Source organism: Sus scrofa, chromosome 3 (genome assembly GCF_054392235.1).
Source record: "Sus scrofa isolate SSC_HxYL_T2T_F1_AM1 chromosome 3, Sscrofa_HxYL_maternal_Yorkshire_Landrace_v2.0, whole genome shotgun sequence".
NCBI lineage: Eukaryota > Metazoa > Chordata > Mammalia > Artiodactyla > Suidae > Sus > Sus scrofa.
This window is the reverse complement of record NC_139385.1, coordinates 25,877,122-25,899,972: the sequence shown is the minus strand read 5'-3', so window position 1 is coordinate 25,899,972 and position 22,851 is coordinate 25,877,122. Positions and strand designations below refer to the sequence as shown.

The 22,851-nt window shown below is 42.1% G+C and overlaps 1 long non-coding RNA gene across 2 annotated transcripts in view; it reads right to left on the bottom strand.

Annotated features, from left to right (window-relative positions):
• Positions 1-15,173, bottom strand: part of LOC110258473 (uncharacterized) — a 365,891-nt gene extending 350,718 nt beyond the window's left edge. For both annotated transcript variants that reach the window (XR_014840499.1, XR_014840497.1), the window contains exon 1: positions 15,049-15,173. This is a non-coding gene — a long non-coding RNA (uncharacterized LOC110258473). The remainder of the gene's footprint in view (positions 1-15,048) is intronic.
• Positions 15,174-22,851: the final 7,678 nt, after the last annotated feature.

The following is a 22,851-nucleotide window of genomic DNA, read 5'->3' as shown; positions in this document are numbered from 1 at the left end:
TTCTATTTAAATATTAATCTGTCTATACTACAGAAACATCCTTTCACAGGGAATACTGATCACTCCTAGAAAACAAATCTATCATCTCTGAAATCATTCCACCAAAATTTAGTCTACAAATTCAAGCTCTTCCTTGTGACTTGGTCATTGTCCACTCACTTGTCCCCTGTAATTTCTGTCTCTTCTTACCCTCTTTGACCCTAGTCTATATTTCCTTCTCATTCCTCACATTCCCTGTTAGGGAAGATAGGATTTCTGCAATTACCATTTGATGAGTTTTCTGAGTGAATCCTGCCCCCAAAGAAATATCAATGAAGATGGTCACAGTTATCTAAAACTATCACTTTAAAGCTCTGGAATTTGGCCAAAAGGCATAAAACAGACGCAAAGCATTTTACTTAACAAAACCTACAGACACTTGGTAAGAACAGTGGGAGGCTGTGGCATTTCCCCAGGGGCAGCATCTATCTCCCCAGGATCCTATTGTAGAGGTCTATTCTGGTTGGCACAAGTAAAACCAAGAACTGGTGGAGTCTACCCCTCCCAGGGCTGTATAGTGACAGGTGGTGAGGATGGACTCAGCTTGGGTGATGGACACCAGCTCCCATCTCCCTTAACCCCATGCTGTGAAGACTCCCTTCTGGGTGGGCAGTAAAAGTGAATTAGTGGTGTTCATTCTCCCCAGTCCCACAATTTCCCTTTTGGGGGACTAACATTCAGAGTCATCTAGCATCTCTGTTTCCATGACATACAGAGAGTCAGAAGTTTAAAAGGGAGATGAAGGAAAAAGTCAAGGAAACCCTGTTAAAATCACACTCATCCTAGTACCTGGAAGACTGTTTGCATGTCTAAGGCTGCACTTTTTCAAGAGTGACTGGAAAGGATACTTCTGAGCCCACAGCCCATGGTGCAGAAAGTGTGACAACTATAAAATTTCCTCAAGGTTGGAATCAGTTCACAGGCCACACAAGACCCAATGGTAAAGGCTGCAGATCTTATGAGCACAGGGGGCTTAAACTCAGCCACTGACCAATAAGTGGCTGATCACTAAGCTGTGCTAACCCAGTAATAACCCAAAGGAATCCAGGTTTAAAAATAAAAACAAAGGTGAAGGAAAAACTGAGCAGAGACATCAAAGGAAGCACAAAGCAGGGGAAATAGACTTTGCAGAATCACTACACAAAAGTCACTAAAGTAGAAAAAAACAGAGCAACATCAAGTCTACAAATTAGGGTGGATTGGATTCCCGACTGCTAATACTCAGTATGTTATTTGAGTGTTTAACCAAAAAAGTTTTGAGATAGGCAAAGAAACAGAAAAGTATGGCCCATACAGATGTAAGAGAAAGAAAGAATAAAGCTTTTGCAGGAACTTGATGTGGAAATTAACAAAAATTTTAAAGCCATGATTACAAATATGTTCAAATACGGTAAATCAGTTAATCATATTTCAATATCTAAAGGAAAGTATGATGGAGATAACTCATCAAAAAGAGAATATCAGTAAGGAAATAAAATTATTGAAAAAATGGAAACTGCAGAGTTGAAAAATCTAATAGCTGAAATGAAAAATTCGTGGAAAGGGCTCACATGTAAATCTGAGCTGGCAGAAGAAAATAAATACATAAATAAATTTGAGATAGATTAATACAGATTATACAACCTGAAGAACACAGAAGTAAAGCAAGAAGAAGAACAAAAAGACCCCCAGAGAAATAAATGCATAATTGATAGATGATGGGAATAACTAGCAGGAAGGAAAAAATAGAAAAGGACAGAAAAAAATGTTTGAGGAAATAATAGCAGAAAACTTCCTAAATTTGATGAAAAACCTTAACCTACACAACCAAGAATCAAATAAGATTACTGATGTTTTTCAAAAATTAAGTGAAAATAAACATTTTTGTACCTATAAAAAATGAGATCATTTGTTGATTGTAGATTTTCTTAAAAGAAATCCTAAAAGGGAATCCTTCAGGCTAAGAATCCCTATCATTTCTCCCCATGCACGCACATCTTTCTAAGCAGTTGAATTCATATGCTTTTATATTATGAATCCATTAGGAAAGAATCAACACAAGTTTTACATTCACTTTCAAAGTCTTCAACAGACTTTGGATTTTTGTGCTTCAGTTTTTGCTGCTGAGGTGAAAGAGATGAAATACCACATATCCTGTCCAATGCTAATTTCTTTCCATATATTTTTGGTATCATATTCATGTTTTCTTCATGGATTTTCCGCTATCATTCCTTCATTTGTTAGTTCATCTCAATCACTATTATTAGTATTATTTTGCCTGTTCTGACTCTCATCCTTTTGGATAAAAAGCATGTTCAATGTCTTGTTTAATAAAAATAACACCCACAATTTTTTCTTTATCTATGCCCTTCCCCATTCATATAACAGTGGATCTCTTTCTGTCATATACTTGAACTTCTAGAAAATTTTTTAAAAATGTATTGATCATCCTCTATTTCTCCATTCTGAATTCATTTGGTACTCACTGCCACATAGATTCCATTTGATAAAAACAATCCTTAATAATGATCCTCTATGTTATCATCCCTTTCCTGCAAAATTTTTCCCTGACACTTACATGCATGTTCAGAGAATACAGAGTATTATATTTAAGATAACTTTCTCTCAGCCTGTTAAAGCACTTTCTTTTTTCTTACTTCTCGCATTTCTGTTAGGAAAACTAAAACTTGATATTATGACTATTTACTATATGTAGTGATCGATCCCCTTGGCCAGCCTGGCCAGTACTGGTCTACCGCCATGGCCACAGGGTCTGTGACAACCCCACACTGAGCAAGTCTACTGGCACCATCTGTTCAAGAGCATTTCTCTATTTATGTCTCTGTGTCACATTTAAGGAATGCTCAAACTATGTCAAAATCCTCCTTATTATATTTACATTAACAGGGATCTTTGATGTGGCTGTTGCAAAAAAATGACAACTCTCTGAAGGGTTACATGATGTTTAGCATTTTCTATCAACAAATTACTTTTCATAAAGGTATGCACATTTTCCAGACATAATACCATTGCATATTTAATAGAATGCAGTGGTATCAACACAATTTTCATATACATTGGGAAATCAAAAATTCCTGTGCCTTGCTTTATTGCAATATTCACCTACTGTAGTGGTCTGGAGCCAAACCCACCTAGTCTCCAAGGTATACCTGTAAATTAATTCCTCTATATCTCTAGCTATCTGCTACTTATACTAATGGACTGATTACCTAAGTTGAAGATCCAATTTTTCTGAAATTTTCCATATTCTAAATAGTTTTATGTTCTGGAAGATGAGGCACAAGATTAATTTCCAAAACTTCTGGTTAAATATTATTTTTATAGTATTTTAATTACAAAGCTATCCTCTCATGTTCTGATTGTTCCTTTTCATAGCATCACCTTCCTCTCACATATTTCTCAGACTTGACCTGAGGTCTGACAAGATTAAAATCCCACTGTTCTACCCCCAGTGCTCATCTCCCTGTTAGTCCTTCCTGCTTCCTTCAAATTTATTTTGATTGTCTGTTGACTTGCTCTTCGTCATTCATGCAAGATTTTTCTTCATATATAATGGCTACTTCTGTTTAAAAATAAAAAGTGAGGCATTACCAATCTCTCAGCCAACGTCACACTGCCACAAGCATATGACTCCTTAAAAACATTGTTGTTTGAAGTTCCTCTGTGGCTCAGCAGGTTGAGAACTCGACACATAGTGCCTGTGAGGCTGAGGGCCCAATACCCTGGCCTCACTCAATGGGTTAAGGATCCAGTATCACCACAAGCTGTGGTGCAAATACAGCAGGAATCCCACGTGGCTGTGGCTGTGTCATAGGCCTGCAGCTGAAGCTCCAAATCGACCCTGGCTTGGGAACTTTCATATGCTGATGCATATGAACATAAAAACAAAGACACCCATATATGTTCTCTATTGTGCGTAGCTCACACGGATGCTGATTCATTGTCTCCCATGAGCACGAAAATGTTTTATATTGCAATATTTGAAAACTGTCTGAAATGTTCTCAAACACAAAGCTAATAGTTATTTAAATTTTTTGGCCACACCTCCAGCATGTGAAAGTCCCCAGGCCAGGGATCGAACCCATGCCACAGTAGCAACCTGAGCCATTACAGTGAAAACACTTCATCCTTAACCTTCTGTGTCACAAGGGAACGCCTTAAATTTTTATCAAAGAGGAAACATGAGTATAATATCATCTACATCATAGTTTTAATTAATTTTAGGGCATTACACAACACTTAATCTACAGTCAACAACCGCCATGTTACTGAAATTTCACTTTCATTGATCATCTGTAATGACACAAAGTTCATACTCAACTTTTTAAAATTTGCATGCTTTTCACTTGACAACACCTCTCCCCTCACCTCACTCTCTAATTCTCATCTATATTTCCAAACAGTGTATATATTCAGTTTTTCTCCCACTTTTATAATTCTCCCTTTACATTCCCTCTGCTGACAGCACTTCTTACATGCATTTCCCTAAATTTAGACATTTCTACAAATATTCTACTCTTATATCCTTGTCAAACTTGGCAATTCACCCTTCATCCTTTCATGATTTCAACTACCACAAAATTCAGAATTCTCTCTCAAATTTGATAATCCAATGCCATCAGTATAATCTTAAAACAGAGACATTCTACATTTTTCTAATAGTGACTTGTGAACATCTTTTCATGGCCATCTGCTGGTCTTTTGTTTAGAAATGTTTATTTAGGTTTTCTGCACATTTTTGATTGGGTTTGCTTTGTTGTTGTTATTGAGCTCTGTGTACTATTTTTATATGTTGGAACTTACACCCTTGTTCATATCCTTGTTTGCAAATATTTTCTCCCAGTTCATAGACTGTCTTTTCCATTTATTGATGGTTCCCTTTCCTGTCCAAAATCTTATGTTTGGTTAGGTCTCATTTGTTTATTTTTGCTTTTATTTGTATTGCCTTGGGAGACTGACTTTAGGGAAACATCAGTACAATTTATGTCAGGGAAGATTTTTGCCTTTGTTCTCTTCAAGTTTTATGGTGTCGTATCTTATAATTAAGTATTTAAGCCATTTTGAGTTTATTTTTGTTTATGTGTGAGGGAGTATTCTATCTTCATGATGTACATGGGTCCATTCAGCTTTCCCAATACCACTTGCTGAAGAGAGTCTATTCTCCATTGTACATTCTTGCCTCTTTTGTCTAAAATCAATTGACCATAAGTGTGTGGGTATACTTCTGAGCTATTTCTTTCCAGTGATCTACATGTCCGCTTTTGTGCCAATACCATGCTGTTTTGATTACTGTAGCTTTATAGCATTGCCAGAAGACTGGGAGGGTTATGCCTCCTGCTTCATTCTTTTACTTCAGCATTGCTTTAGCAATTCTGGGTCTTTTATGGCTCCATATAAATTTCATGATAATTTGTTCTACTTACCTGGAAAATGTCATAGCAATCTTATAGCGATCACATTAAATCTGCAGTTTGCTTTGAGTGGTATGGTCAATTTAACAATATCAATTCTTCAAATGCAAGAACATGGGATTTTTTCATTTCTTTGCATCATATTCAATTTTCTTTATCAATTCTTTATTTTTCTAGCATACAAATCTTTCAGTTCCAAGGTCAGGTTTATTCCTAAATATTTTATTTTTTATATGATTTTAAAAGATATTTTTAAGCTTTCCTTTGATGACATTTCATTGCTTGTGTATACAACACATTTCTGTACATTAGTCTTGCATTCTGATACCTTGTTAAATTTGTTTATCAGTTCTGGTAGTTCTACAATGGGACACCACATCATGCCAGTCAGAATGGCCATAATTAAAATGTTTACTAATAACAAATACTGAAAACAGTGTAGAGAAAACAGAACACTCTTAAACAGTTAGTGGAATGTAAATCAGTGCAGACCTTATGGAAGATAATTTAGAATTGTCTTATAAAACTAAAACATAGAGGTGCCGTATCATCCAGAAACCTTCTCCTGGGCATATATCTGGATAAAACTAACTCAAAAAGAGGCACACACCCCAAAGTTCACAGCAGCAGTGTATACAATAGTCAATACATGTACACAAACTAAATGTTTATCCACAGGTGAATGGATAAAGAAGGTGTGAGATATATATATATATATATATATATATATATATGTATATATATATATATGTATATATATATATAATGGAATACTACTCAGCCATAAAAAAGAAACAATGCTCTTTGCAGCAACATGGATTGACCTAGAGTTTATCATACTAAGTGAAGTAAGTCAGAAAGAGAAATACAAGTATTATATGATATCACTTGCATGTGGAATCAAAAATATAATACAAAAGAACTTATTTACAACACAGAAACTGGCTCACGGGCATAGAAAACAAATGTATGATCACCAAAGTTGAAAGGAGATGGGAGGTAAATTAGGAGTTTGAGATTAGCAGATATAAACTACTACATATAAAAAGATAAACAACATGATCCTACTGTATAGCACAATGGACTCTATTCAATATCCTGTAGTAAACCACAGTAAAAAATAATATGAAAAAGAATATGTATATATGTATAACTGAATCACCTTGCTATATATCAGAAACTAACACAACCTTGTAAATCGACTCTACTCCTATAAACATAAATAATACAGATACTACAAAAACATGCCTAACAGCAGCCCTTTGACAGAAATTGTAGCAACATTTACTTTTGAATCTGCCACCTAAGGTAAAGGACCCAAAGGCAAACATAAACAAATGAGACCTAATTAAACTTGAAAAGCTTTTCCACAGTAAAGGAAACTATAAACACAAGGAAAAGACAATCTACTGAGTAGAAGGAAATATTTATAATGTCATGGTCAATAAGGGGTTAATATCCAAAACACATATATAGCTCATTCAACTCAATATGATAAAAAATGGACAGGGAGTTCCCTCTGTGACATGGTTAAGGATCCAACAGCAGTGGCTCAGTTTGCTGAAGAGGTGTAGGGTCAATCCCCAGCCTAGTACAGTGGATTAAGGATCTGGCATTGCCACAAGTGTGGCTCAGACTTGATTCCTTGCCTGGGAATTTCCATATGCTGTCCACAAAAGAAGAAAAAAAAATGAACAGACACCAGAAGGGTCATTTTTCCAAACAAGACTTATGCATGGTTAAAAGACACATGAAAAGAGGTTCAACATCACTAATCATCAAAGATATGTAAATAAAAAGTGCAAGGAGTTATAACCTCACACCTGTCAGAATGGCTATCATTAAAGACATAAGTAACGAGTGTTGGTGGGGATGTGGAGAAAAGGGAACCCTCATACACTGTTGGGGGGATTGCAAATTGGTACATCACTGTGGAAAACAGGATGAAATTACCTTGAAAGTAAAAATGGAGCTATCACATGACCCCAAAATTCCACTCCTTGGTATATTTCAAAGAAAATACAAACAAATTAAAAAGATGTAGATAGAGAGATACATGGATATAGATAAAGATATAGATATATATATAGCAATGGTTAGAGTAGCATGATTTACAACAGCCAAGATATGGCATCAATCTAAGCATCCATCAACAGGTAAATGGATAAAGAAGAAGTGGTGCACACACACAATGGAATAATAATCAGCCATGAAAAAGAATGAATGTTGCCATCAGAAATGACATGGATGGACCTGAAGGGTATCATACTTTGTGAAGTACTAAGACAGAGAAAGAAATATACTGTAAGTTATCACTTACATGTGGAATATAGTGATGGCAAACAAACAAACAAACAACAATAACAAAACAGAATCACAGTTACAGAGAACAAACTAGTGGTTACCAAAGGGGAGAGAGAAGTGGGGAGTGGCAGAGTTCCCACTGCGAAGCAGCAAAAACAAATCCAACTAGTATCTATGAAGATTCAGGTTGGATCCCTGGCCTTGCTCAGTGGGTCTGGGATCTGGTACTGCCGCAAGCTTTGGTGTAGGCTGCAGACATGGCTCAGATCCTGCATCGTGGTGGCTGTGGCATAGGCCAGTGGCTGTAGCTCTGATTCAACCCCTAACCTGGGTATTTCCATATGCAGTGGGTGCAGCCCTTCAAAAAAAAAAAAAAAAAAAAAAACAAGGGGGGGATAGCAACACAGAGGTAAGACATTAAAAGTTACATACTATTAGGTATATAAAATAAGCTTCAATGATATATTGTATATCACAGGATATATAGCCAATATTTTATAATAAATTTTACTACTGCATAATCTGTAAAGTTACTATATTGCTATGCTGTGCATTTGAAAAAAAATTTTAAATTGTAAATCAACTATACTGCAATAAAAACAATAAAAATATCAATCAATGAATACAGACTCAGCATACAGCTGACATGTATTCACATAACAATTCCGCAATGGTCAGGACCAAAAAAAAAAAAAAAAAGGAACAAAGTTCGAAAAGGTTTACTTACAAACATATACCAAGCAGACATACTTTCTTATGTATGAATGAAGGGACATGATATTTATAGACTTTGAAAGGAAAAAAAAATCCTTAATTGCAATTCCAGATAAATCTTTCATGAATAAATATTACAAAAAGTGTTAGATAAACAAAGAGCAGGGCAAATACCCAGTAAGCCACCTCCAAAATATTGGAATGACTTAAAACGTGGATTTTAGAAAACAGAAATGATAAACACAAACTTCTGAAGAGCTACAATTAACTAAAATAAAGATTGACCCAATTTGTGTTTTTCAACAGGGATGACATTATCCTCAGAGGACATTTGGCAAAGTCTTCAGACATTTTCGACTGTTACAACTAGGCAGAGTTTGCTAAACATCCTACAATGCTCAGGACAGCTTCCCACAATAAAGACTAATTTAGCCACAAATGCCAACCATACTGCAGTGGAAAGGATCTCTTCTAAATAAGTATTGTAAAATCAGTTTTATATGACACATGCAAAAATTTTAAAAATACTATCTGAAGACACTAGTTAAGGTAATACAAATAATCTCAATCTGTCACTGCTGGTTATATTTTCAATGATTCGTCAGTACTTGGGGAAAGAAGAATTGGAAGGTTTGACATAAAATAATTTGCTTACACATCTTAAATTAGCTGAGATCTTAGAGTTGCTAATTCAGTCTGAAGAATGAAAGAATGACAAAATATAGGCTTAATAAATACATCTGAATATTTATAAGTAAGTACTATGTGCAATAAAACACCTGGCATTATTATTATGCCGTAAGGATGGAGAAAACAAAACAGTTTAAAAATGGACCTATAAACAAATGGAACCTAATCAATTAAGCTTTGACATAGCAATGGAAACCATTCAACAATTAAAAAAAGATAGCCCAAAGAATGGGAGAAAATAGTTGCAAATGATACAACCAACAAGGACTTCAACTCCAATTATACAAACAACCTATACAACTCAACAACAACCAAAAAAACTCAATCAAAAAAATGGGCAGAACACCTAAAGAGACATTTGTCCAAAGAAGACATACAGATGGCCAGTAGGCCCATGAAAAATTCTCAGCATCACTAGTTACTAGAGAAATACAAATCCAAACTACAATGAGGTATCATCTCACACTGATCAGAATTGCCATCATTAAGAATTCTACACATACCAAAACCTGGAAAGGTGTGGAGAAAAAGGAACCCTCCTATACTGCTGGTGGTGATGTAAGTTGGTACATCCACCATGGAGAACATTATGGAAGCTCCTCAAAAAACTGAATATAGAACTACCATAAGATCCAGCAATTCCACTCCAGGGCATTTATTTGGATAAAACCACAATTCAAAAAATATGTCTGCACCCCTTATGTTCCTAGCATCACTATTCCCAATAGCCAGGACATGGAAACAACCTAAATGTCCATCAATACATGAATGGATTCAGAAGTAGTGGTACATATATACAATGGAATACTACACAGCTGTAAAAGGAATGAATAAAGCCATTTTCAGCAACATGGATGGACCTGAGATTATCATACTGAGTCAATTAAGTCAGAAAGAGAAGGACAAATACCATATGATATCACTTCCATGCAGAATGTAAAATATGTCCCAAATGAACCTATCTACAAAACTGAAATGGACTCACAGACATAGAGAACAGGCTTGTGGTTGCCAAGAGGGAAGGGAGAGGATGGATTGGGAGTTTGGGATGAGTAGATACAAGCTATTACATTTCAGATGGATAAGCAATGAGGTCCTACTGTACAACCCAGGGAACTATATCTAGTCTCTTCTGATAGACCATGAAGGAGATAATACAAGAAATGTATATATGTGGAGTTCCCATTGTGGCTCAGTGCTTAACAAATCCGACTAGGAACCATGAAGTTGCAGGTTTGATCCCTGGCCTTGCTCAGTGGGTTAACGATCCGGCATTGCCATGAGCTGTGGTGTACAGTGCAGACACGGCTCAGATCCCATGTTGCAATGGCTATGGCACAGGATGCTGGCTACAGCTCCTATTTGACCCCTAGCCTGGGAACCTCCAAACGCTGCAGGAGCACCCCTAGAAATGGAAAAAAAAAAGACAAAAAAAAAGAAATGTATATATGTATATGACTGGGGCACTTTGCTCTACAGCAGAAGTTGGCACACTGTAAGTCAACTATACTTTAAAAGTGGACATACAGAAAATATAACTAAAGTTGAAACAACATTTTAAGATATGATATAAAAGGAAAGCATAGAGACAGAATCGATGTGCTGTAAACATAAGTACAGTTAGAAATAAGTTCAAATCTATCTTACTCATAGTAAGATTATAATTTAAAAATCACAGGAATTTGTTAAACATAGTGTTCAAAATAAAGTAAATGAAAATGAAAAGAAATCAGGGATCACATATATATCAACCATGTATAACTCAAGGAAAAAAGCACCAAGAACAACAATGAACAATGATTTGTGCAAAGTTTTTTAAAATCTGCAATACAGATGAAACCATGATAATCACTAAGATGTAAAAACAAAGAAATGAATTAAACAAAGTAACAGAAATAAATAATAAGTATGAAAAAGAGATTACCACATTACCAATCAAAAACATTTGAAGTCAATCAAGAAATATAAAAAGAATTACAACAGTTAAAGCAAAAAGAGAACACTTATAAATAATTATATGACATGTAAAATGAGTTAGGCATGACCACAAATATAGAGACATTTAAAAATCATAGAACTATTCACACTTAACTTTTGTGCCCGTAAATAATAAAAATAGATTCAGTACTTTCTAGGAAGTTGTACATTTCCAAACCAAACAGAAAAAAAGAGAAAAAAATGAATCCATGTTTAAATAAAGACAATTACATAATTTTGAAATAAGTACTATTGAAAAGCAATTTGCCAACAAAAATTTTCAGGTAAGCGTCATTACATTTTTGAAAAATAGATTATTTTTATATTAGTTAAATGGATTTGTCTTATTTTTTAATTGTAATTTTGAAAGAATATACAAGAGAACAATGGAATGGAACTACAAGTCTAAATATAAACCCATTTAAGGATGGCCAAATGATCTGTAGCAAATGCAATACAAAATGAAGTAATAAATGCCACAAATCAATAAGTGCATGCAATAAAATGACTTTTGGTGAATTCATTAAAATAAAGCAAAGATAATCTTTTCAACAAATTATACTAGAAGAACAGAACAGCTGCATGCAAAAGAATGGATCTACATCTGGACATTACACCCTTCACCAAAATTAACTCAAAAGTGGATAACAGGCCTAAATGTAACATCAAAAATGAAACAACTCAAAGAAGATGACACAGGAGAAAACATGGACAACCTTGGGGATGGCAATGACTTTTTAGATACAACTCAAAAACTCATGATTCATGAAGGAAACCGTTGCTAATTTGGACTTCATTAAAATAAAAATCTTCTCTATCAAAGATGATATTAAGATAATGAGAACACAAGCTATAGGCTGGGCAAAAATCTGCAAAGCATATATCTGATAAGGGACTGTTATTTAAGATATAAAAACAGTAGTTAAAACAACAGCAAGAAGACAAAATTAGAGGTGTATGCCAATCCCATACACTTTCCACTCAATTTTGCTGTAAATCTGAAATGACTGTAAAGTTTATACGTGAAAAACAAAGTTTTAAATATATATATATATATATATATAATTAGTCTCCCAAAATGAATGAGAGGAGGAGGAGGAGATTTTCAAAAGGAATAGGGAATCAAGCAATTGTACAAAGACAGGCAAAATTTTCCCATATAGTCTGAAGTAAATTCAAATTTCAAAAAGAAAAACAAACCTCAAAAAGAAATAAAAGGAAAAAAAAAAAAAAAAAAACATTGGGGGAGTGCCCGTCATGGCTCCATGGTTAATGAATGCGCCTAGGAACCATGAAGTTGCAGGTTAGATCCCTGGCCTTGCTCAGTGGGTTAAGGATCTGGCATTGCCATGAGCTGTGGTGTGGGTTGCAGATGTGGCTCGGATCCCACAATGCTGTGGCTCTGGCATAGGCCAGTGGCTACAGCTCCAATTGGACACCTAGCCTGGGAATCACCATATGCCGTGGGAGTGACCCAAGAAATGGCAAAAAAAGACAAAAAACAAAAACAAAAATTAGGTGCCCATAAATGTCAACCTTCTGAAAAATAAAAACGGGCTTTTTTTTTTAAAAAAAAATAAACAACATCCAGAACAACCCTTTACTTACAAAGGTATGAGACAGACCATTTCTTACTTTGCATCAGAAATTGAACCCATAAGACAAAGAAATGTCATATTTAAAGCACTAAACAAACTTTAAACTATTTTGTTTGAGTTCTGTGAAAAATGTCATTGGTAATTTGATAGGGGTCACAATGAATCGGTATATTGCCTTAGGTAGTATAGTCATTTTGATAATATTAACTCTTCCAATCCAAAGATTGTTTGGAAGCACAAGAGACCCAGACTAGCCAAAGATGTCCTGACAAAGAAAAATGGAGCTGGAGGAATCAAGCTCCCGGACTTCAGACTATACTACAAAGCAACAATCATCAAAACCATATGGTACCATCACAAAGATGGAAATAGACATCAGTGGAACAGGATAGAAAGCCCGGAATTCAACCCACGCACCTACAGCCAACTCATCTATGACAAAGGAGGCAAGAATATACAATGGAGAAAGGAAAGCTTGTTCCATAAGTGATGCTGGGAAAACTGGACAGCCACATGGAGAAGAATGAAATTAGAACACTCCCTAACACCATACACAAAAGTAAATTCCAAATGGGTTAAAGACCTAGATATAAGACCAGACACTATAAAACTCCTAGAGGAAAACACAGGCCAAACACTCCTTGACATAAACGACAGCAACATCTTCCCAGATCCACCTCTTAGAGTATTGACAAGAAACACAAAAATAAACAAATGGGACCTAATCAAACTGAAAAGTTTCTGCACAGCAATGGAAAGCCTAAAGAAAATGAAAAGACAACCCACACAATGGGAGAACATCTTTGCAAGTGAATCCACTGACAAGGGACTCATCTCCAAAAAGTTATAAACACCTTCCACAGCTCCACACCAAAAAAACAAACAACCCCATCCAAAAATGGGTAGAAGATCTAAACAGACAGTTCTCCAAAGACATACAGATGGACAAAAAACACATGGAAAAATGTTCAACATCACTCATGCTTAGACAAATGAAAATCAAAACCACGAAGAGGTACTTCCTTACACCTGCCAGAAAGGCCAGCATCAAAAAGTCTACACACAATAAGTGCTGGAGAGGCTGTGGAGAAAAAGGAACCCTATGACACTGGTGGTGGGACTGTACACTGGTGCAACAACTGTGGAAAGCAGTGTGGAGATTCCTCAGAAAACTAAACATAAAACTACCATTTGATCCAACCATCACACTCCTGGGCATCTATCCATAGAAAACCTAACTCGCAAAGAAACATGTTCTCCAATGTTCATTGCAGCACTCTTTACAATAGCCAAAACATGGAAACAACCTAAATGTCCATCGACAGAGGAGTGGAGCCAAAAGATGTGGTCCATATACACAATGGAATATTTCTCAGCCATTAAAAAGAATGAAATACCCGCATTTTTAGCAACATGGATGGACCTAGAAATTATCATGCTAAGTGAAGTCAGCCATACAATGAGACACCAACATCAAATGCTTTCACAGACATGTGGAATCTGAAAAGACAGATTGAACTTCTTTGCAGAACAGATACTGACTCACACACACTGAAAAACTTATGGTCTCTGGAGGAGACAGTGTGGGGGTGGGAGGATGTGCTTGGGCTGTGGGGTGGAAATCCTGTGAAATTAGATTGCTATGAACACTATACCAAAAAAAAAAGCCACCTTGGTTTTAGGTCAAGACTGGTGGAAAGGGGAACTTTTTCACTAAGATTCCAGGTGCAATAATGTTACAATCTCCCCCAATTTCTTTCTAATTATTGCAATTATCCATATGGGAAGATGGGGGGAAATGTTTAAAATGACTTTTTATATATTAAATTTTATTAATTAAAAAATAAAATAAAAAGTTTCTGGAATATAAAAAAAGTCTATGATAACTATATTATATTATATTTACATTACATATAATATGTACTACATATACATTATATGTATATTATACACAATATAAACTGAACCAGTAAGTTCCAGATATAGATACATATATGGATAAAAATATAGATATAGGTAAGGGATTTTTAAAATGGAAGTCAATTCACAATTTCAAAGGCTGACAAATCCCATAATCAGCCACCTGGAAACTGAAAAATTGGAAGTGGCGGCAAGTTGTGTGTGAGCCCAGCAGCCACTTAGCCCCTGGCCTAGCCTGGTCACAAACATCCTTCCCACCACAGGTTTCTCCCACCACCCTCGGCTCCAAGGACCACACTGAGGGACGGGCACCGAGGCTGCCGCCACAGGGCGGCTGCCGAGCACCCCAAGCAGTAGGTGGTCTTCTGCAAGGGGCTCTCTGACACCATGCTTACCTTCTTTGAGCTTCCCATACCGGATTCTCCTGCCCAACATCCTGCCCAACATCGCTCAGCTCCCAGGGACGCCTTCAGCTCTGGGAGAGAGCAGCTACCTGGCCGTTAACTGTCCTTAACTGTCCACAAGATGGCGGACTCCTAGGAGCCCCTGCAGCACCACGGAGGAGCTGAAGACCCGGATTCGGCTGTCTTGCGAGAGTGCCTGTCCTCCTTGGGCTGCTGTCTTGGGGTCCTCCACATCGTGAGAACTGTTATGGAGACTCTCCCTGCCCAGAGGAAAATGAAGAAAAAATACCTTTTTCGGGGAATAGAGGACTTCAGGTAAGATTCACGACAGTGGGTTTTTTTGTTTGTTTTTCAATAATTCTTCTAATTCAATTCGTTTATTTTTTTCCCGCTGTACACTATGGGGACCGTGCTGTTTATATTGTGTATAATTCAGTAGTTATATTTTTTTTATATTCCAGAAACTTATTATTTTCTTAATTAATGTATGCATGTATACATTTTTCCCACTTTTTGTTCTGTTGCAATATCAGTATCTAGACATAGTTCTCAATGCTACTCAGCAGGATCTCACTGTAAGCCCATTCCAAGTTGTATCCAATAACCCCAAGCTCCGGACACCTTCCACCCCCTCCCTCTCCCCCTTGCTGGCCACATGTCTATTCTCCAAGTCCATGATTTTCTTTTCTGCGGAAATGTTCATTTGTGCTGTGTATTACACCCCAGTCACAAGTGATATGGTATTTGTCTTTCTGACTAATTTCACTCAGTATGAGAGTCTCTCGTTCCATCCATGTTGCTGTAAATGGCATGATGTCGTTCTTTTTTGTGGCTGAGTAGTATTCCATTGTGTATATATACCACCTCTTCCGAATCCAATCATCTGTCGATGGACATTTGGGTTGTTTCCATGTCTTGGCTATTGTGACTAGTGCTGCAATGAACCTGCGGGGGTGCATGTGTGTTTTTCAAGGAAACTTTTGTTTAAAGGAAAGTTTTGTCCGGATATATGCCCAAGAGTGGGATTGTGGGGTCATATGGAAGTTCTATGTATGGATTTTTAAGGTATCTCCAAACTGTTCTCCATAGTGGCTACACCAGTTTACATTCCCACCAGCAGTGCAGGAGGGTTCCCTTTTCTCCACACTCCCTCCAGCATTTGTTCTTTGTGGACTTATTGAGGATGGCCATTCTGACTGGTGGGAGGTGGTATCTCATGGTAGTTTTGATTTGCATTTCTCTTATAATCAGCGATGTTGAGCATTTTTTCATGTGCTTGTAGGCCATATGTGTATATTCCTTGGAGAACAGTCTATTCAGGTCTTTTGCCGATTTTTCTATTGGGTAATTGGCTTTGTCACTGTTGAGTTGTATAAGTTGCTTATACATTCTAGAGATTAAGCCCTTGTCCCTTGCATCATTAGAAACAATTGTCTCCCATTCTGTAAGTTGTCTTTTTGTGTTCTTTTTGGATTCCTTTGCTGTGCAAAAGCTTTTCAGTTTGAGTAGGTCCCATGGGTTTATTTTTGCTCTAATTTCTATTGCTTTGGTAGACCGACTTGAGAAAATATTCATGAGGTTGATGTCCGAGAGTGTTTTGCCTATGTTCTCTTCCAGGAGTTGGATGGTGTCCTGTCGTATATTTAAGTCTTTCAGCCATTTGGAGTTTATTTTTGTGCATGGTGTGAGGGTGTGTTCTAGTTTCATTGCTTTGCATGCAGCTGTCCAGGTTTCCCAGCAATGCTTGCTGAATAGACTTTCTTGTTCCCATTTTATGTTCTTGCCTCCCTTGTCAAAGATTAATTGACCATAGTTGTCAGGGTTTATATCTGAATTCTCTATTCTGTTCCTTGGTTTTGATCCCAGTACCACAATGTTTTGATGATTGTGGCTTTGTAATGTTGCTTGAAGTGTGGGAGAGTTATACCCCCAGCTTTGTTTATCTTTCTCAGGATTGCTTTGCCAATCCTGGGACTTTTGTGGTTCCATATACATTTTTGGATTGTGCAATCTACTTCTGAGAAAAAGGTCTTGAGTTGGTTCTCCCCCAGGAGCCACTGCCAGTACCCCAGGGACCTGAGGGCACACTGCCCTCCCTGGCCTCAGACCATCTCCTGCCTCCTCCAGCTTGGAGCACCTCAGCTCTCCAGGGGCCCTCCTTCTCACAAGCACAGGGCACTCTCCTGGGTAGGGGGTGCTTCATGGCCACTCTGGGACTCCTGGGGTGGCACGGCCCACGAAGGGGACCGTCCTGGGCAATGCCTGTGGACAGAGCAGCATCCTGCAGGCTTCAGGCCTGGTCTGACCCCCCCTCAAGACCCCGGGTGGGCGGCAGGGGACCAGGTCCATTGGGCTCTTGGTATGGATCCTTCCTTGCTGTGCTCGGGGCCCCGTCTCTCCCACAGCAGACACCCAACGGGCCTGGAGCCGATGCCACCTAACCCCACCCCCGTGTTTCTTGCTTCCAGCCTCTGCCCAATGCCCATGCTGCTGGTCCCCAGCTTTCCTCCCTGGCTCCACCGAGGAGGCCCAGCACAGGGCTTGCCAGGAGTCCCCCGTGGGCTGATCACGAGCGAGGACGAGGCAGGCAGGGCAGCTGTTGATCACCATCATCTCAAACAGGAGTGCCCCTACACAGGGGAGGAACGGGAGCCTGGGAGTTTCAGGGGCCAGGCCGGCAGGCCCCAGGGCAGCGTATGGGAATCCCAGCGTGCGGCCCTAAGCCACTGTGCTCACACTCCTCCCCACTGTCTCCAGCAACCCACAGCGGCTCCCTTTCCCCAGCAGTCCACCAGGTGGTGCTCCCCCCCCCCACAGTACCCCCAGAGACCCTGGGCTGTCAGCCACCTGGCTCCACCTGAGGACCTCTGGGCAGCTGAGGCCGCGGACTGCCCATGTGGCTCCCCACAGAACTCCGCAGCAGTGCTTCTCCAGTGGCTGGGACTCGACCCCCCAGTCTGGGAACTTGCAGATGCCACAGGTGTGGGCCCCTTCTTTTGGGCTCCAACTCACCTCCCGTCCCTGGCGCTTGCCCTTTAGCCTTGCCTTTGCATTGCTCGCCTGCTTTCTTGGCCTGCCTCTTGCAAGTATACCTCCTGCACCCCACACCCCCAACACCCCTTGCACCACACCCCCACTCACACCCATGCTCCTCCTCACCACCTGTAACACTCCCCCATAGCCTTGGACCTCACCAGGCTCTCTCTGGCGACAGAGGCGGCCGGGTCTTGCCTCTCCTGCGGTCGCATGCTTGGGGCTCAGGCAGTCCTGTCATCCTCAGGCCTGCCCAGGCCCCCTTGCTGGGACCAGGGCAGAGGATTGGGCTGGTGCCGAGGCCGAGTGCCAAAGCCCAGCCACTGTCCCTGCGGTGAAGCCTGGGTCCAAGGGTCATGTCAGCAGTTTCCCAGGCTTAGCTCCACAGGCATCAGTGGACACTGGTCTTCTGACCCCAGATGGAGGCAGGGAAGGCCAGCTGCTGGGTCCTGCCGCTGCCACAGCCCCCATGCCCTGGACCCGGGGCCCTGGCCCCTGACCGCCATAGGCAAGGTCCAACTCCAAGGGATGGGGGATGCTGCTCTCCCTGCTTCAGGGCCCAAGCTCTAGGTGGGGCTCCTTGCTGTGCCCGGGACCTTGTATCTCCCACTCCAGACACCCAACGGGCCCGGCCCCGATGCCCTGCCAAATATCCCCAAACCATCCTACCCCACACGCGTGCCTCTGGTTGCCAGCCTCGGCTCCATGCCCCTGGAGACCAGCCCCAGGTTTCCACCCTGGCACCCCCAAGGAGGCCCTGCTGCAGGGTTTCATGGAGGGAGCCCGCCGTGGCCTGCGCCCAACTGAGGACCAGGCAGGCAGGTCAGCTGTGGGTTGCCATCCCTCTAGGATGGCAGTGCCCCTGCTCAGGGTAGGAAGCGGAGGCCCGGGAGCCAAGGCGCTGTGTGGGCCCCATTCATACACTCACTCCTCCTCCCCACCTTCAACCCTCCTGCCCACTCTTGGACCTCGCAAGGCTCTCGCCGGACTCCAAGCCCCAGAGCAGCCACTGCCTCCACCTTCCCTAAGGGCCGCCATCGCAGCCGAGAGGAGCGGAGACCGGGGGGCCAATGGTGCAGAGAGGCCTTCTCCGATGCAGGAAGGCCCCAGCACTTCACACACAGGCACAGGCACAAGCACACGCACAGGAACACGTGCAGGCACTGACTCGCAAACCACCACCACCACCCACTCACTCACCCACCCACCACTCTCTGGGAGAGACCTTGAGGCCACGTGCCTTGAGGCCTAAGCCTGACCAGATCTGTCTTGCCCAAGCCACTTGCCGCAGGAGACCACAGGGCTCGTGTGCTGCCCCCGCCCGCCAGGTGCAAGGCGGCGTTCGGTGTGGGGACAGAGCCTGCCGTTTCTCACCTCTCCTGCGGGCGTGTGCTTGGGGCTCAGGCCTGTCATCCTCTGGCCCCTGCCCGTACCCCACTGATGGGGCCGGGGCCGGGGCCAGGGCCAGGGCCAAATTCCAAAGCGCAGCCACCATCCCTATGGGTAAGCCCGGGGCCGAGGGCCATGGCTCCAGCTTCCCGGGCTCCGCTCCGCCCGCTTCCAGGGACGCTGGTCTTTTGATGCCAGACGGAGGCATGGAGGGGCAGCTGGTGGGTACTGCCGCTCCCACAGTCCCCCGCCCTGGACCCGGGGCCCTGGCCCCCATCGGCAAGGTCCTTCTCCATGGGGCAGGGAATGCTGCTCTCCCTGTTGCACGGCCTCCGTGGCACCCATGGCTCTGGGGACCCAGGGCAGTGCCCTTGCCTGGGACTGGGAGGGCCGGCACAGGTAGGTGGGAGTGGGGTGGGGGTGGGGGTGGGGGTGGGGTTGTGTGGTGGGAGCCAGGCCCTGCCTCCCTCTGTGCCCTGCCTTCGGCTGCCCCTTGGCCTCCGGGACCTAGCCAAGCCCTTGGACTTCCTCCCAGGCCTGGGGAGGGTTTTCCACCAGGAGCCCTGCCAGCAGCCCAGGGACGTGAGAGCACCCTGCTCTCCCTGGCCTCAGGCCACCTCCTGCCTCCTCCTGCTTGGAGCGCCTTGGCTACCCTGGGGCCCTCCTTCTCGCAAGCATGGGGCGCTCCCTCAGGCTGGGGGGGGGGGCTCATTTCCCCTGCAGGGCTGCTCAGGCACACGGCCCGCAACGGGGACTGTCCTGGGCATTCCCTGTGGACAGGGCAGCATCCTGCATGCTTCCGGCCCAGAGGGACCCTCCCTGGAGACCCTGGGTGGCCGGCAGGGGACCAGGTGCATGGTGCTCTGGGTGGGGCTCCTTGCTGTCCTCGGGCCCTCATCTCTCCCACACCAGACACCCAACGGGCCCGTCCCCGAGGCCCTGCCACCCGTCCCCAACCCATCCCTCCCCACCCCCGTGGTTCTGGTCGCCAACCTCGGCCCCATGCCCCTGCAGCCCGGCCCCACGCAGGGCTTGCCCGCAGTCTGCAGTGGGCTGAGCACGACCGAGGCCTAGGCAGGCAGAGCAGCTGTGGGTCTCCGTCCCTCTAGGACGGGAGTGCCCCTGCCCAGGGCAGGAAGTGGAGGCCGGGGAGCCAGGGAAATAGCCCCTGGGGGGTGGGGGGGGGTAGGGTGGGCCAGGGGCCAGGTCGGCTAGGCCCCAGAGCAGGGCCAGCGAAACCCAGCCTGCAGCTCTAAGGCCCTGTCCCCACCCTGCTCCACACTGTCCCCAGCACTGCACAGCTCTCCCATTCCCTTGCAGTCCACCAGGTGGCGCTTGTTCCGCCCTTCCCGCAGATGCCCTGTGCTGTCAGGGGCCGTGCTCCATTTTAGGACCTCTGGGTAACCAAGCCTCAGGACTGCCCCTGTGTCTCTCAAACTATCTCCGCAGTGTTCCTTCTGCTCCCGCTTTTCTTTGACCCCCAGCCTGGGAAGTTAAATATGCCTCAGATTTGGGCCCCTTCTTTTGGGATCCCACTCACCTCACGCATTGGCCCTCACCATTTGACCTCGCCTGGGCCTTACTTCCCTGCTTTCTTGGTCTGCCTATCGCAAGCACACCTCCCACTCCCCACACCCCTGACACCCCTCGCCCTCAACCCCCACTCATGCACTCACTGCTCCTCACCACCTGCCACCCTCGTGCCCACACTCAGACCTCGCAAGGCTCTCTCGGGCCTCCAAGCCACAGGCCTCCACTTTCCCTAGCGCTGCCACCACAGCTAATGGGAGCCAAGACCAGGCCAAAATGAGCAGAGAGGTCTTGTCTGACACAGGGTTTCTGCAGAACTTCACATACACACAGGAATACACACACACACACACACACAGACACCCACATAAGCACAGGCACACGCACACAACTACCACCCACCCAACCACCAACCAACCACTCTCTCTGAGAAGCCTGGATGCCACGTGCCATGTGGCCCTGAAGTCAAAAACAAAAACAAAAAAAACTTCATCATCACCAACATCATTTCAAAAAAATATATCAAATGTGTTATTTAACCACATGTTTTAAGCTACATGTTGCACGAAATGTGTCCCATGTCCTTAGTTTTTCACTGCTTTTGGAAGAATACCTCTCTCTGTGGCCACCTTTATGGCTCTCTTCCCTGTTCCCAGCTCTTTTCTCTGATCATTTTGGAAGAAAGCTGTTTAACCTGAGACTTCACTCCCCACCCTCCATTTCACTTAGATTTGGCCATGGGGCTCTTTGCCCAAAATGAAGACAGGAGGAGAATTGAGCTCAGTGACATCTAAATTATGTTTTGTTTTTTGTTTGAGCTTTGCCTGGGGCATGTGGAAATTCCCCAGCCAGGGATTAAACCCACACCACACAGATGACCCGAGCCACTGTAGTGACAATGCAGGATCCTTAACCTGCTGTGCCACAAGAGAGCACCTCTAGGTTACGTCTCCAAACCGTATTTGCAGGGCAATCACTTTTTTCTTCTGGGTGCATCTGGCTATGATGGAAGCAGTCTCGCTGGTACCTGTTTAAGGCCAAACTGCTTTGGTGGCCTGGATTCCTGGTGTCACACAGAACTCCCACCCACGTGGATCAGCACCATTACAGATAAATAAAATTATGTTCTGTGGGAGGCACTTGTTAAGGTCTGTGTGCACAAACACACATTTAGGAATTACCCAGACAAATAAATGCCAAAAATCATTCATCTCCTCAGAGATTTCTACACATTCACTTGTCCTTGAAATCAAAGAGAAGTGGCACCTCTAGAACAAAGGGAAACCATGGCTTCTCCAAAAGCAGCAATGTGTAAAATCCTCAACAGGGCTTCTAACAAGAGTCCATTTATTACTTCATTATTGTGAGGTTTGATTTTGATTACAGCGTAATATCAGTGAGTTTCCTAATTGATATGGATATTGAAGTAAATATTTAAGACATGTTGAACATTTTTACTTTTTGTGAAAACATTCAAAAATTGGAACTTGGATATTTTTACTCTTTTTTTTTATTCTTTTGTACTAGGTGGTATTAACATTTTTCTCTTTAGAAAAGATATACTTTAAACAAATCATGTTTTCATTGAATAAGGGAAACTATGAATAAAATATTAAAATATATTTCACAAGTTGTTTTTCAGTGAAAACACGTTGGATTTCTAGTACCCAAAACCTTATGTGATGTTTTATATCATTTATTTGTCTAAATTACAATATAATTCTTCTAAGACTATCATTTTCAGTCATACAACCATGGAGAAAGCTACTGGGTGATTTTTTTTTTTTATTTTGCAGATCAATATTTAAATAATATTGAAATATTCATACTACAAAATATAGT